The 14,187-nt window shown below is 34.4% G+C and overlaps 1 protein-coding gene across 1 annotated transcript in view; it reads left to right on the forward strand.

The window, feature by feature from the left end:
- Positions 1-14,187, forward strand: part of LOC106469772 (protein bicaudal D-like) — a 46,865-nt gene that overhangs the window by 21,020 nt on the left and 11,658 nt on the right. The gene's annotated exons all lie outside the window — the stretch shown is intronic.

Consider the following 14,187-nt stretch of genomic DNA (forward strand, 5'->3'; position numbering starts at 1 on the left):
AAGAAAAGTATAATCTATCTAAAGCGGAATAATCGAAATGGGGAGATTTTCAAGATAACGCTGCTTTTACATTTGCAATTTCAGACAGTTTAGATTTAAATAAACTAAGCATCACATGCACCTAGAGGGTTATCAATGAATATAATTAAATATCATGGTTTCAATCTGTGGAGATTTTGAATTAGGAAATATTAATCATATATTTTGTTTTACGTTTCAAGATATTGGTTGAAATTAATTCAGTCCAAAAGTGGAACACAGGCTTTCAAGTTTTCAACGAGAAAACTACAGTGAATATTTTGGTAACTTTTTTGTAGGCCATCTTGATACCCAAAGTTTAATGGCAAGAACTGGCTGTGGTAATGTTATTAATAGTAAAAAATTCATACGTTTTTGTTTGTTTGTTTGTTTTTTGAATTTCGCGCAAAGCTACACGAGGGCTATCTGCGCTAGCCCTAATTTAGCAGTGTAAGACTAGAGGGAAGGCAGCTAGTCATCATCACCCACCGCCAACTTTTGGGCTACTCTTTTACCAACGGATAGTGGGATTGACCGTCACATTATAACGCCCCCACGGCTGAAAGGGCGAACATGTTTGGTGGGACGGGGATTCGAACCCGCGACCCGCAGATTGCGGGTCGAGCTCCTTAACTACTTGGCCATACCGGGCCCTCATACGTTTTTTTCCTGTTTTATCCACTTGCACCACAATACAGTAGTGTGTTGTCTGTCAGTCAGTCAATATATATATACTTAAGTGACGTCATATAAGGGACACTTAACGGTGTAATTTGTACTGTCGTGATGTCAGTGAAACGTGCGCATGCCATGAATCACGAGAATAATTATGCACTCTGTAGGCTACAACACAGCATGATATATGAACTTCAGAAGCAATAAATATAAATATTTGTTACTCTTAATTTTGGATTTATTTACCCTTGAAACATAACACTTTCGGAAGTACATCTAGTTTTATTACAGTGTCAGCTAACTGCCTGTAAGCGAAACATATGACTCCCAATGGAAAGGTATTTGTTAGAATAAGAGTGATTAACACAATATACAAGATCTGTAACAAGGCTTAAGAAACATAGTGTTACTTTGGATCCAGTTATAATGTTTGACTAATTGAGGAAACATTTTTATGTTTTATATCGTTTTATAGAATGCATAATTTATTCTGCAATATATAAACCTAAACTAATCTCAGGAATGGCTTAAGCCACCACTATGCAACTAATTGACTTATACTTGTAACACAACTATGCAACAAGGACTGCAATTATCCAAGTAAATATGCTCCATAGTTGTAAGTCTCGACTGGTTGCACTATTGTGAATCAAACTGCCCATTAAATCAACTTTAAGTGTGAGTGAATAGGTATTCATAAACACATATTAGCTGTTTTTTTTAAGTTAAATTTTCAGGATAAATGCGTATAGTTTTCTGGTATAAAACGTCCTCCTCCAGTGGCAAAGCGGTAAGTCTCAACGCTTAGAACGCTAAAAACCGGGTTTCGATACCTGTGGTGGGCACAGCGCAGATAGCCTATTATGTAGCTTTATGCTCAACAACAAACAAACAAGTAAATATATATAAGTTAGTTAAGAAATTCTCAGTTGTTCAAAGAGTTGAAACATAGTTAACTCATGCATGGTTTTGGTTTCGATTCTTAATTCATTAGTTTAACACCAGGATCCAATAAGTTGTTAGGTTGTGTGTTGACTCGGTTTTTACCACTAATCAGATAGCTTTTAACAAGTTTACATTTATTAAGTTATTAATTGGGCACTAACCATTTACATTGCTTATATAAATATTAATGTTTATTATCAGGCTAACAGAGTCGCTGTTTGATATAAAGTGGTACCAAGCTTAACGAATTAATAATTATTTTATCGTTAAATTAATTATATCAGACTCCGTCCAGTGTGACGCATTGTGTCCAAAAAACGCTATACATCAAATAACTGGCATTATTGACATACAAACTGATAGCAAGTAAGTTGTAATTACTTATAATATGTATAAATGGTTACACATAAAGGTTATATTCCGCAGTTTCGTTGGAAGTATTTCTGCACGACGAACCCATTCCTGTCTGTTTCCAGGTGTTTTTGAAAGTTGTTTGAAGACTTCTTTAATATCAGAAACAGTTGTTTTTGTCATTAACGTTATCTATTTTTTAAAACATAAAGATTGATGAATTTTAACCGTACTATTTATTTTCGGAAACGATTCTTAAAGACCGAAATTTTTGTAGTCATTAGCAAGTCTTTTTAATTTCCATCTTTAGTTTGACAACAAGGGTCTGTGCTTTGTTAGACTTTGTTAGCGTTGTTTATATATTACGGAGTTTCGGGTAAGAAACAAAACGAATGGGTTGACACAGACACATCTGTTACCAAATATCGATCTTCGTCACGAGATATTGGTTGTCTCGTTAATACTGACATGAGATGAGTAACCGAAGAACGCCTCTGTTTTCTGTGTTATTATAATGAAGCAGCAAACTTTACGTAAGCCTAGTTAGTTGTATATTAACGAGGATTACAGTTAAAAATAACATCAAATAGTACACGTCTTAATCCTAGAAAGAAGTATTACTGTTACGTAACCTTTAGGATTTAGGTTGAACATCTGATTACACGTTGTTTCAAGCGGAGCACTAAAGAATACAGGGGGGGGGGGATCGAGGGATAAAAAAATAGAACATCCGCTGTAAAAAACACGAGGTCTTAATGAGGAAACTGAATGCAAATCTCTCGTGTTTTGGTTGTACAGTACATACGCTGTTCACGGATATATAATACAATTAAAATAATAAGAAAGCCGGATTCCAAAAGGTGAAACAGAATTGACTGCGTTCTTGAGTAGGATTTGAAACATGACGGAGCTGCGATTGTTTCTAGTGCTAATATTAATGCTAGAAACCGGGTTTGGATACCCATGGTGGGCAGAGCACAGATAGTCTTTGTCTTTGAGCTTGATAACAAACCACAGATAATATTGCATCAACTTTAATTTGATTTTTTTTATTGGCATTTCTCACATCCACGCGTTTCGATTCCAAATCCGATAGGTGGAGCTACTTATGACTTTGCCCTTCATTATAGCACTTCAGGTTCTTGCGCTAAAGGGGTTCTGGGGTGGGCCGTGCACCCTCAAATTTCACTCTGGCCCACCCAACTTCATATGCCCTAGCGGCCTTAAAAAAATATATTATCAATGTCAGTTGACAACAAAGTCTTCCTTTTGCCTATAAATCGTTGTTTGCCAACCTATTATTGTCTGTTTTTCTTTTTAATTGCCCCCCCCCCCAGTGTCACAGTGGTATGTTTGCGGACTTACAACGCTAGAATCAGGGTTTCGATACCTGTGGTGGATCGAGCACAGACAGCCCAGTGTGTAGCTTTGTGCTTAATCACAAACAAATCTTTTTAATCAAATATATGCGTAAATTTAATTATCCCTCACGACTAACGTGCGTCAATTCACTGTTTGTACAGCCTTGCACACAGTTGGTAAACGATAAGTTTTCGGACTTATAAAGCTAAGATCCTGGGTTCGATTCCTCGCAGTGAACAGAGCGCAGATAGCCAAGTGTGTAGCTCTGAACTAAAAAACAATGATTACAGTGTATTTATCCTAGTGAAAAAAAAACGTATCAGAATAAATACTAATACTAGAACCAATCATTAGTTGTAGACATTTACAATAAATTGTTTTCAAGTTGTAAATTTGTGAAACATATTTTAAAACAGTGGTAAAATGAATCTAAGTTATAGACAATTATATAAAAATTATATAAAACTTCTGAGAAAAATATGGTCTCTGTATAATGTACTTTCTGTGCACTTTTACGTTTTTATAGTTTAATAAACTGACCATTTTTCTGCACGTCGTGGCTGTCCTCTTTGATACTACAATTATGGTTTAATTTTCTACGTTGGTCTTTATGTACCTGATCTACAACGTCAGTTAACAATGCATAATTTCGGAAATTATTTATCAAAATAGTTTTCCTCCCAAGTTGTTCAGCGGTAAGTATTAACGCATATGTTTCTAATAACCGGGTTTCGATATTCGTTATGGGCACAGCACAGATAGTCCATTGTGTAGCTTTGTGCTTAACAATAAAAACAAATCAAAATAGTTTTAAAATCTTGGTAGTTTGAACAACTACAGTCTCCCAGTAGCTCAGCGGTAAGTATCGATGCTCGTTATGGGCACAGCACAGATAGCCCATCGTGTAGTTTTGTGCTTAATAATAAGCACAACAACAAAAACAAAATATCTTTAAAATTCTTGGTAGCTTGAACATCTGTGGCCTCCAAGTGGCTCAGCGGTAAGTATCGATGCTCGTTATGGGCACAGCACAGATAGCCCATTATGTAGCTCTGTGTTTAGAAAACCAACCAACCAAGTTGTTGATTAAGTTGCTGACTGTTGACTATTACAAGAGTATATAAGCAAAGGATGCATTATTTACATATATAAATATTGCCTAATATTCAACATTGAATATCTGAGTATCATAACATCATTCCAAGTTAATTATACTGAATAAAAAACTTATTTATTATAAACCGCAGATCTGCAGTAATCTTGGGTAAGATTGGACGTAAGGCTTAGCAGTTTCGTGAATTGGTTTTATATAAGGCTAGCTTACTTGTTCGCCATTTCTTCTGAATGAGGAGCAAAGTTAATTCAGGTAAAAATGAATATTAATACTAAATAACTGGTATTAAAAATAAATAAATAATATTATCTTATTAACCCTTATCCTAATTTTAATTTATGAATGACTCATATATAATTAAAGTTTCACCATATTAAACTAGGACACCATAACGGTTGCTGCTCGTGCAAGTTTGATGATATAAATAACATCTTAATCATTGCTGTGTCTGTTGTATCCCAGTCAGCCTGATGAGTCTCGGTATTGGGCGAAAAGCCTCGTCGGCACTGTATATAGCAGATATAGTGTGGTTGATATATATTGTTATAAATTATTTTTTATTTTCACTTGTACGTTCTTAGTATTCGTTTAAATCGACTCAATACATTTTATTTAAATCTACATCCATTCAGAAAAATGCTTGAAAAGTCCAGAGAGTTGCAGTTTGGAGGCCCATTCATTCTCTAGGAGAGAATACGTTTTTGGCTGAGATCGTCTTTCAGTCATTGGTCCTGCTGGGGCTGGACGTGGCTTAAGGATTAGCAGACCGAAATGTGAATCCGAAAGTCTGTGCTTCGAGTTCATTTGCTGCAAAATTGCCCTCCTCACTTAGGGGGTCATTGGTGTGTTACAAGAATGACTAAATATAGCACAATTGAATAGTTCAAGGGTTGGGAGTAAATGCTATTGATTAGCTGCCTTCCATCTGATCTAAAAGTTCAAAATTCGGGATGACTAGCTCAAAATAGCCCTTCGGTAGCTTTGTGCGATTACCTGAGACAAACTAAATTTTTTCGTTGGGTGAAACATTAATACTGCTTGGAATGTTATGAAATTAGGTCAAAGGTAACATCGGTTCACTGGATTTGAGAGAATGTGAGAAAATGATTAGAAGGTGTGGGTATAGCGGCCCCCTTTATAGTTATGAAAGGTTTTAATCCGATATACGGGAAATAGGTGCAAGTTCAGGAAGAAAGGGATCAGTTCGGCGTGGGGTTGAGAAAGGAATATAATAGACAGGAATTCAACGAAAAAAAACCATTAGGCGTTGTTTTTGTTTGATGTTAAGCACAAAGCTACACAATGGGCTATCTGTGCTCTGCCCACCACGAGTATCGAAACCCGGTTTCTAGCGTTGTAAGTCCGCAGAGATACCGTTGTGCCACTGGGGAACGAAAAACAACAACAAACAAACAAACAAGATGATCTGGAGATGTGAGAGAAAACGAATAAACCGAGAGAGGAGAAGAAAGAAAGTAATATGCTGCCAGTAAAAAACAAACCTATTTCTAAGTCTATGTGTTATTTGGTTATTACCAGTAGTATTATGTTTACATTGGTATGAGTCAATTCCGAATAGAAATAAGTACAATCTAAATAAAGCTTATGGACTTAAGAAGGGAAAGCGGAGTAACGTAGAATACAGATTTTACTATCGTTATATTTATGAAGTTTTGTAATACAAATTACTTACGTTCTTGGCACTAGTGTTTTTGGGTGTCTAAACTGAACACCCAAAACACTAGTGATTGACTTAATGAGAATTAATAACACGAGAAAATACTTTTAAACAGTAGTTGCTGAGGAGTTTTTCATGAAATACGCCTTCACAACTTGGAGTGGTTGTATTTAATCACTTTCATCCAGAAAGGAGAACATTTGAGCTGGTCTGCAACGTAATCACTTATCTGCGCAACTGTTTTCCATTAAGTAAACTTCGATCGTTTTAGCAGAATTTAAAATGAAAATTTATCACGGAAAACTTTTCCGGTGATTGCATGCTCTATTGAGAACTCAAAATTATATCCTCTTTACTCTGGTTTCGGAATATTTCTGACCGTTCTTGGCGCTTCTCCAAGTTTTGGGATAACAATAGAAACAGAATACGGTTGATGGAGAGAAACGTGCAGAGATTTCCGTAATTCTGGAACGTTATTTAAAGTCTCCAGTATCAGGAAAGTTTTGAAATATTTGTCAATCGACATGTAAAAGTGTATTTTTTTTTCTTGCAAATTTATTAAAAAGGGTTCGGAATGTTCGATATACTATTAGTATTTCTCAAGATGTCAAATTAATATTAGGCCTATGTTTTGCAAATATTCTCACTTTGGAGCTGTGGGTGCGTTAAAAAAGTAACGGTAAAATTCTACTATACTAAGAAGAGGGTGCTGTTGGCTAATTGTTTTTTCTCTGGTCTTTTAGTTCGAAATTAGGGACAGTTAATGTAGGTGGTTCTTGGGTAACTTTGAGCGAATATCATAAGCAAACAATCCAACACAAAATTAATATTAGTGTTAACAATATCAATACAAGTATATCAATATAGATTGGAAATGTCGCCTATTTATGTGCAGATAAATTGGACCAATACTTAATGTGATCAAACCTTTATTACCTTCTATTTAATCCATTGCCTGAGTGTTGTGTCAGATGTTAACAAAATGAAAAGTTTGATAGATAGCTGCGTTGAATATAAAATCGGTAGCTTAAAAGCAACTTTAAGTCTCTCGGTTGGTTAGTGGTAACTTTCCGAGACTTAAAACGTTAAAGTCAAGGGTTCGATTAGTCGCTGTGGACAAAGCGCAGATAGCCCATTTGTGTAACTATGCTCTACAAAATACAAAACAAACAAAAAAGGAATTTTAACGCGTTACCTGTTGAAATAAAGATTTAATCTCGAGCTCGTGCTTTCTTATACTATCATATATATACATTTCTATTTAATTTGAATGAGCGAAGATGGTTTGTTTTGACTTGTATGTTAACCACGTGGTTAACTTTAATCATTCTTCTGTAATTCTAGTGATAACATAATTTGTACTTATGATGTTGAGAGCCGAAAGATGACAAAGAATTAAGCCTAACAATAACACTCGTGAAACTGGCAGAACGTTGAAGACTAACAGACCTGAAAAAAAAATACTTATGATAAAAATCATGTTATATTGCAGATGGTCTTTCCACATTCTTATTAATTTGCTTTTCAGAGTTTTGATTCAGAGATGTGTAAAAGTAACATTTCAGATTTATCTTTTGCCTCAAATTACTCTTCAGCAGTACGTATGAGTAAGACTTTTAAATATGTTTTCAGGAATTTGAGAGTATTTTTTTATTGTACCTAACTATATGTATATAACAACTACAAATATCATCTAGTGTTAGTAATATTGAATTTAACACTTTCATTGACAGGTTAATTTTTAGACACACAATAAAAACAGACCAAATAAAACACGTGTTTTAATATTTCATCACTTATCTGGAATTTGAAGACGTCAAGTTTTGGGAAATTTAAATGGAAATACTTTTTTTTTCTTGGTGGTACAGAATTCCTAACTCACATGACACGCTCTTTAGGTAGACATTTTGTACTGAAAACTGTGAAAACGTTAAAGAGGATATGAAAAACTAGCTGAAGTCTAGTGTGATTTTTATAATTAATATTAACTCTATAATCACACGTTCTAGCTCAATTTGAAAATTCACTTATATTGATTATTGTTATTTGATTTTTCTAATGCACGTTGTTAAACGTGAGATGTAATCTTAATTGATATTTTAAGCTAATACAATATATATATATATATATATTGAATTTATTTAACTGTATGTCCACGTCTTTTATCTCAATATGTGCATTTTTACTTTTATACAATATTTATCTTGAATTTCTTTAACTCTATGTCCCCGTATTTTATCTCAATATGTGTATTTTTACTTTTATACAATATTTATTTTGAATTTCTTTAACTCTATGTCCCCGTATTTTATCTCAATATGTGTATTTTACGTTTGTATTATATTTGTTTTAACATGTCTGAAGACTTATAACGCTAAAAACAGGGTTTCAATACCCGTGTTGGGCACAGAACATATAGCCTATTGTGTAACTTTGCGTTTAACAACAACAACAAAAACAATGTTTTAACATATAAAATTGCTTACAGTAGCTACTTTCCTTTTTCATGCCTAATTTAAGGTACAATACTGCCACCAGAACTACATTTATTAGAGTAAATTGGGGTCACCCCACTTTTTCAGACTAAAACTATAAAATATTAAACACACCATTAGATTTAGAGTTTTCAAAGATCCAGAAGAACCAAGTTGAAGCAAAATAAAATAGAGCAAGGTGCTTACGACTAATTACGCTATAAAACTGACTATCATGTACTGTTTATGGTAGTCCTTTCGTTCATAAAATGTCAGACTGTCCAGATCATAAAAAGACAGTGATTGGGCGTTTACTGTTCACTACGTTTTTAATCCGCCTGATTACTACTATTTTACAAAACGCGACAGCCTGGTAGTCTATGCTCCATCAGAAATATAGCAACCAACGTAACGTTCTCACGTGCACTTTATTCACTGGAGGAAAAGAAACAGTAATAATAACAACAAATAACCCAATGATGAATGCTTGTTAATTGTTGGCTTGTATTAAAAAACAAAACTAAGTACTGAATTCACCAGAGAATGAATGCAGCTAAGAAACAAAGGGTAAATGCTGTCAGAGTTGAATTGTAATCACTTTTTGGTCAGAAAAAGCTTAAGTGCTGGGGTACCTCAACGGATAAAAATTCTTGTGATTTGTATTTAAATGAATTAGTGAAGTTCTGTTTCGTTGCCCTGCGATCTATGGTCAAAATATAAATTCCAAGGCCTTAAAGTCTCTTCTTTCACTACCAGTGATGTTCTGTTTCGTTGGCCTGCGATCTATGGTCAAATATAAGTTCCAAGGCCTTAAAGTCTCTTCTTTCACTACCAGTGATGTTCTATTTCGTTGGCCTGCGATCTATGGTCAAAATACAAGTTCCTAGGCCTTACAGTCTCTTCTTCGCTACCAGTGATGTTCTATTTCGTTGGCCTGCGATCTATGGTCAAAATACAAGTTCCAAGGCCTTACAGTCTCTTCTTTCACTACCAGTGATGTTCTGTTTCGTTGGCCTGCGATCTATGGTCAAAATACAAGTTCCTAGACCTTACAGTCTCTTCTTCGCTACCAGTGATATTCTGTTTCGTTGCCCTGCGATCTATGGTCAAAATATAAGTTCCAAGGCCTTACAGTCTCTTCTTTCACTACCAGTGATGTTCTGTTTCGTTGCCCTGCGATCTATGGTCAAAATACAAGTTCCTAGGCCTTACAGTCTCTTCTTTCGCCACCATGATGTTCTGTTTCGTTGGCCTGATAATGCACCATTGCTCTTCAATCCAATTTCTGCTGCAGTTTCTGCTCGTCCTCTTTATATTTCCCAGAGATATCCAATTCACGCAAAAATGGTGTCCATAAGCTTTCAGAGCTCAACATGGCATTTTCTCGTTTTTTCTCTGGATTTTTAAAATGCCGTTGTAGTTATAGTTTCAGCAATTACAAATCATTTTCAAAAACTTTGTTTTACATGCTTTGTACCTTTCTTTTCAAATTCCAAATTACCAGCAGGAAGATAATAAATTAGCCATATGCTTCATGCAAGGTAACAGCACATGTCATATGGATGCTGTTGCTCGCACAGCTTTCGGCTGTTGGTTTTCTTTTCAGCTATGAAGTTGGGAGAAGCTTGTGTCAATTTTTTTTAAATCTAAATCCGTGTTAATAATCTTGTTTACAGTTCGAAGGGAGTCTTTTACTTTGTGGTTAACTTTATTCATTACCTCTGGTGCGTAAATAGTATGCGGTCGTGGAGTAGCCTGTTATTTGTTTTCTGCTGGAATCAACTCATCCCTTGTTTGCTGATATAGTTTATCACTATTCATACCTCTTTTTTTTCAAAATATTATAAAAGCTTTCATAATCTCGGAATAGAAGAACATTGCGTCGAAAAGTGACCCCTATGGATCAGCAGTGAGTTTACGGACTTACAACATAAAATTGAGGGTTCGATTCCCCCTTGGTCGGTACAGTAGATAGCCAGATATGACTTTGCGCTAAAACAAACGTTGGAAAGTCCTGTAGTGTAAACTTTTCTGAAAAGGTCAACTTTAGGCGCCATATTTCAACTGAATTGCCACAAGAGAATCAGGCTTATAACTTGTGCAGTGATTGGATATTCAATTTCGGGCTCCTTCTCGCCTGGTGGTTAAGTCGCTTAACTTGCAATCTGAGTGAGGGTCGCGGGTTCGAATCCCCTTTACCGATCATGCTCACCTTTTCAGTTGTGGGGGCGTTATATTTTAAGAGTCAATCCCACTGTTCATTGGTAAAATAATAGTCCAAAAGTTGGCGGTGGGCGGTGTTGACTTGCTGTTTTCCCTCTTGTCTATTAATTCAATATTAGGGACGAATAACACAGGTAACACTTGTGTGGCTTTTTACAAATATCTGAAACTGAAACACACACGCAAACAAACAACCATTCTAACTTGCCTGAAAAAATATTTTCAGCTCTTCCCGGAATAATTAGTTGAAATCAAACTAGAGTAGATATAAGGATAAAAAAATTAGAGGAAGTTTGAAAAATTATTCATTTGTAACTCCTTGTTTAAATATTCTTTTATTATTTTCTAAAATTTAAACCATATACACTTTTTTTTTCATATACGAACATCAATAATACAATAGAAAAACAAACGCAGAAAAAGATGCAGAATGAATTGTGCGATAAATATTCATTCAGGAGTTCAATATATTTTGCATCATTCGGAGTTAAGCGCCTAAAGGAACAAAAAAAGTGGTCGATATTACAGTTGAGGAGATTCATTTACTAAATAAACTCAGAGGAAGATCGAATCTGAGTTCAATAGTTTTTGATAATACTTCCGGACCTTGCTAAATCCCAAAGATTCATTTGCTGCTCGGCAGGTTTACATAATTTGGTGTACTAGAATTACAAAATTTGTCGAGAAAAAAAAACAACAAACAAAGAGAATTAATTTGCGCCCCGGGGGAGTAAATGGAATCCAAGTTCTATCTTTGGCATCTTTGTATTGAAGACTTCAAATTCTGTTGACGTCAAGACTTGAGTTGAACGTTAATTGAGCACAATCTATCCAGTTTTTAGCGATACTTACACAAAGGACGTGAGCATATTTCGTGTACCGAGTTTGTTCTACCAAAGTCTAATTTATTCTTAAAAATAATTTACACACTATTTTCGTTTTCAGGAGTTTTCAAGAGGTTTTACTTAATATAATAAAGTATATGAATATTTCACAACAATTGTTGTTTCGAACAATGGGTGATAAAGTATATGAATATTTCCCAACAATTGTTGTTTCGAACAATGGGTGATAAAGTATATGAATATTTCCCAACAATTGTTGTTTCAAACAATGGGTGATAAACCATATGAGTATTTCCCAACAATTGTTGTTTCGAACAATGGGTGATAAACCATATGAATATTTCCCAACAATTGTTGTTTCGAACAATGGGTGATAAACCATATGAATATTTCCCAACAATTGTTGTTTCGAACAATGGGTGATAAAGTATATGAATATTTCCCAACAATTGTTGTTTCGAACAATGGGTGATAAACCATATGAATATTTCCCAACAATTGTTGTTTCGAACAATGGGTGATAAAGTATATGAATATTTCCCAACAATTGTTGTTTCGAACAATGGGTGATAAAGTATATGAATATTTCCCAACAATTGTTGTTTCAAACAATGGGTGATAAACCATATGAGTATTTCCCAACAATTGTTGTTTCGACTAGTGGGTGATAAACCAACAATTGTTGGGAAATATTCATATGTTTCGAACAATGGGTGAGAGATAATGGAAATTTAACTTCTGTTGATTAAACTTCGCTCATCGAGATTTTGACTCTTGGCAGTAGTTATTGTTAATCAATATATATATATTTTTATCATGACTTCTTTGTTTGTAATTAAGCACAAATTTACATAACGGGCTATCTGGGTTTTGCCCACTGTGGGTATCGAAACCCGGTTTTTAGAGTTATAAGCTTTCAGACTTACCACTGAGCCACTGGGGGATTTTCATCACGACAAGACTTTTATGTATCAGTCATATAGAACAGTTGTTAAACTGAATTACCTTTATGCATAAGAATTATGCAACAATAATAAACTGAATTACCTTTAAGTGTTAGAATTATGCAACAATAAGAAACTGAATTATCTTTAGGCATAAGAATTATGCAACAATAAAGAGATTTAAATTCGTTATAACTGAAGAAAATTTAGATCTTGTTTGTTTGTTGTCAAGCACAAAGCTACACAATGGGTTATCTGTGCAAGATTATTTAGAGTTATTAGCCTTCAGATTTACCGATTTTTTATGGTACAGAATTATCATATGTATTGAGGCTATATGATCTCACAAAGCGTATATGATACTGCTCGGAGTGTGCGTTTAGAAAGGATTCAACAGAAAAGACAAAGTTCTGTACTAAAAGTTCAACATCCTGGTACTTATCATGATGTAAACGTGACTTAATAAGACATATAGAGCCAATACGGTATCATTACGTTAGTGTCTTATTTAAAAAACTGATATCTTAATGATGGCATGATTCAAGTTTTTCTTAAAATAAAATACAAATTCCTTTTGTTTTTTACTAAGCTACGTTATGAACATAATCTTCTAAATCATTAAATAAAACAGTGATTACAGAAATTACTGAATATTAAAAAGCCATTTCACAAACACCAGTTGCAAAATTATTGATTTGAGCTGAGATTAAAACATTTAATGATGTATGATAAATATTTTGGTGACATTCAAGATAGACATTTGTAAAATGTATGTCTTCTTGTAACAATTAAATAATAGTATGTTAACAGAATCCCAAATAAAAGCACCGTAACGCACGAGGAGACACAACACATCGTAATGGATAAAACTTCAAATATTCGTTCCTTTAAACATTACGTATAGATTTAGCAAGTAAACCAGCTGTTTTAGACAGGTATTTGTGTTGCCACGATTAAGGGGAACGTAGTTGTATTTCCAAATATATGAGAAGTAAAGAAAATACACGATTTTTACAATTATAATGATAATTTGTTGGTAACTTAACTTTTAAGGTCCTAACTTGTGTGGTTTAGTAAGTGGTCTACGAATGTCTAGAACTCCATCAAGATCAAACTGGATCGTAAAGTTGGAGTAACTTTTCTTACGTTTCTAATAAAAAACTTTTTTTTCGCTTGGTTATTGAAATGAAAAATATCCAATGAGAAGTGGCAGAAAGATGCATTTGTTGTGTGTGTTTAGAGAAGCGATAGAACTACCACGAGGATTGTTAAGAAAGATACAATTTTCGACGAGGAATTGTTTTCAATTATATATATATATATAATGAAATTCGAATTTTCCTTTACCAAAGACTTCTCTATTTGTAGAAGATTATTAGTTCAGTTTTCTGTAAGACGTCTGTTTGCACGAGCTTTCTCTTTGTCATCAAGAGTATTTCATCAAAATATTTTTCGAAATGGGTATTAGATTGCTGACAACAGCTCTCCTGTAGTTTTTCTTAGGTTGTGTGAAAAACGTCTGAAACAGTGAGAGAATAGCATGATTTATTTTTTATAT

Source organism: Limulus polyphemus, unplaced genomic scaffold (assembly GCF_000517525.1).
Source record: "Limulus polyphemus unplaced genomic scaffold, Limulus_polyphemus-2.1.2 Scaffold3651, whole genome shotgun sequence".
Taxonomy (NCBI): Eukaryota; Metazoa; Arthropoda; class Merostomata; order Xiphosura; family Limulidae; genus Limulus; species Limulus polyphemus.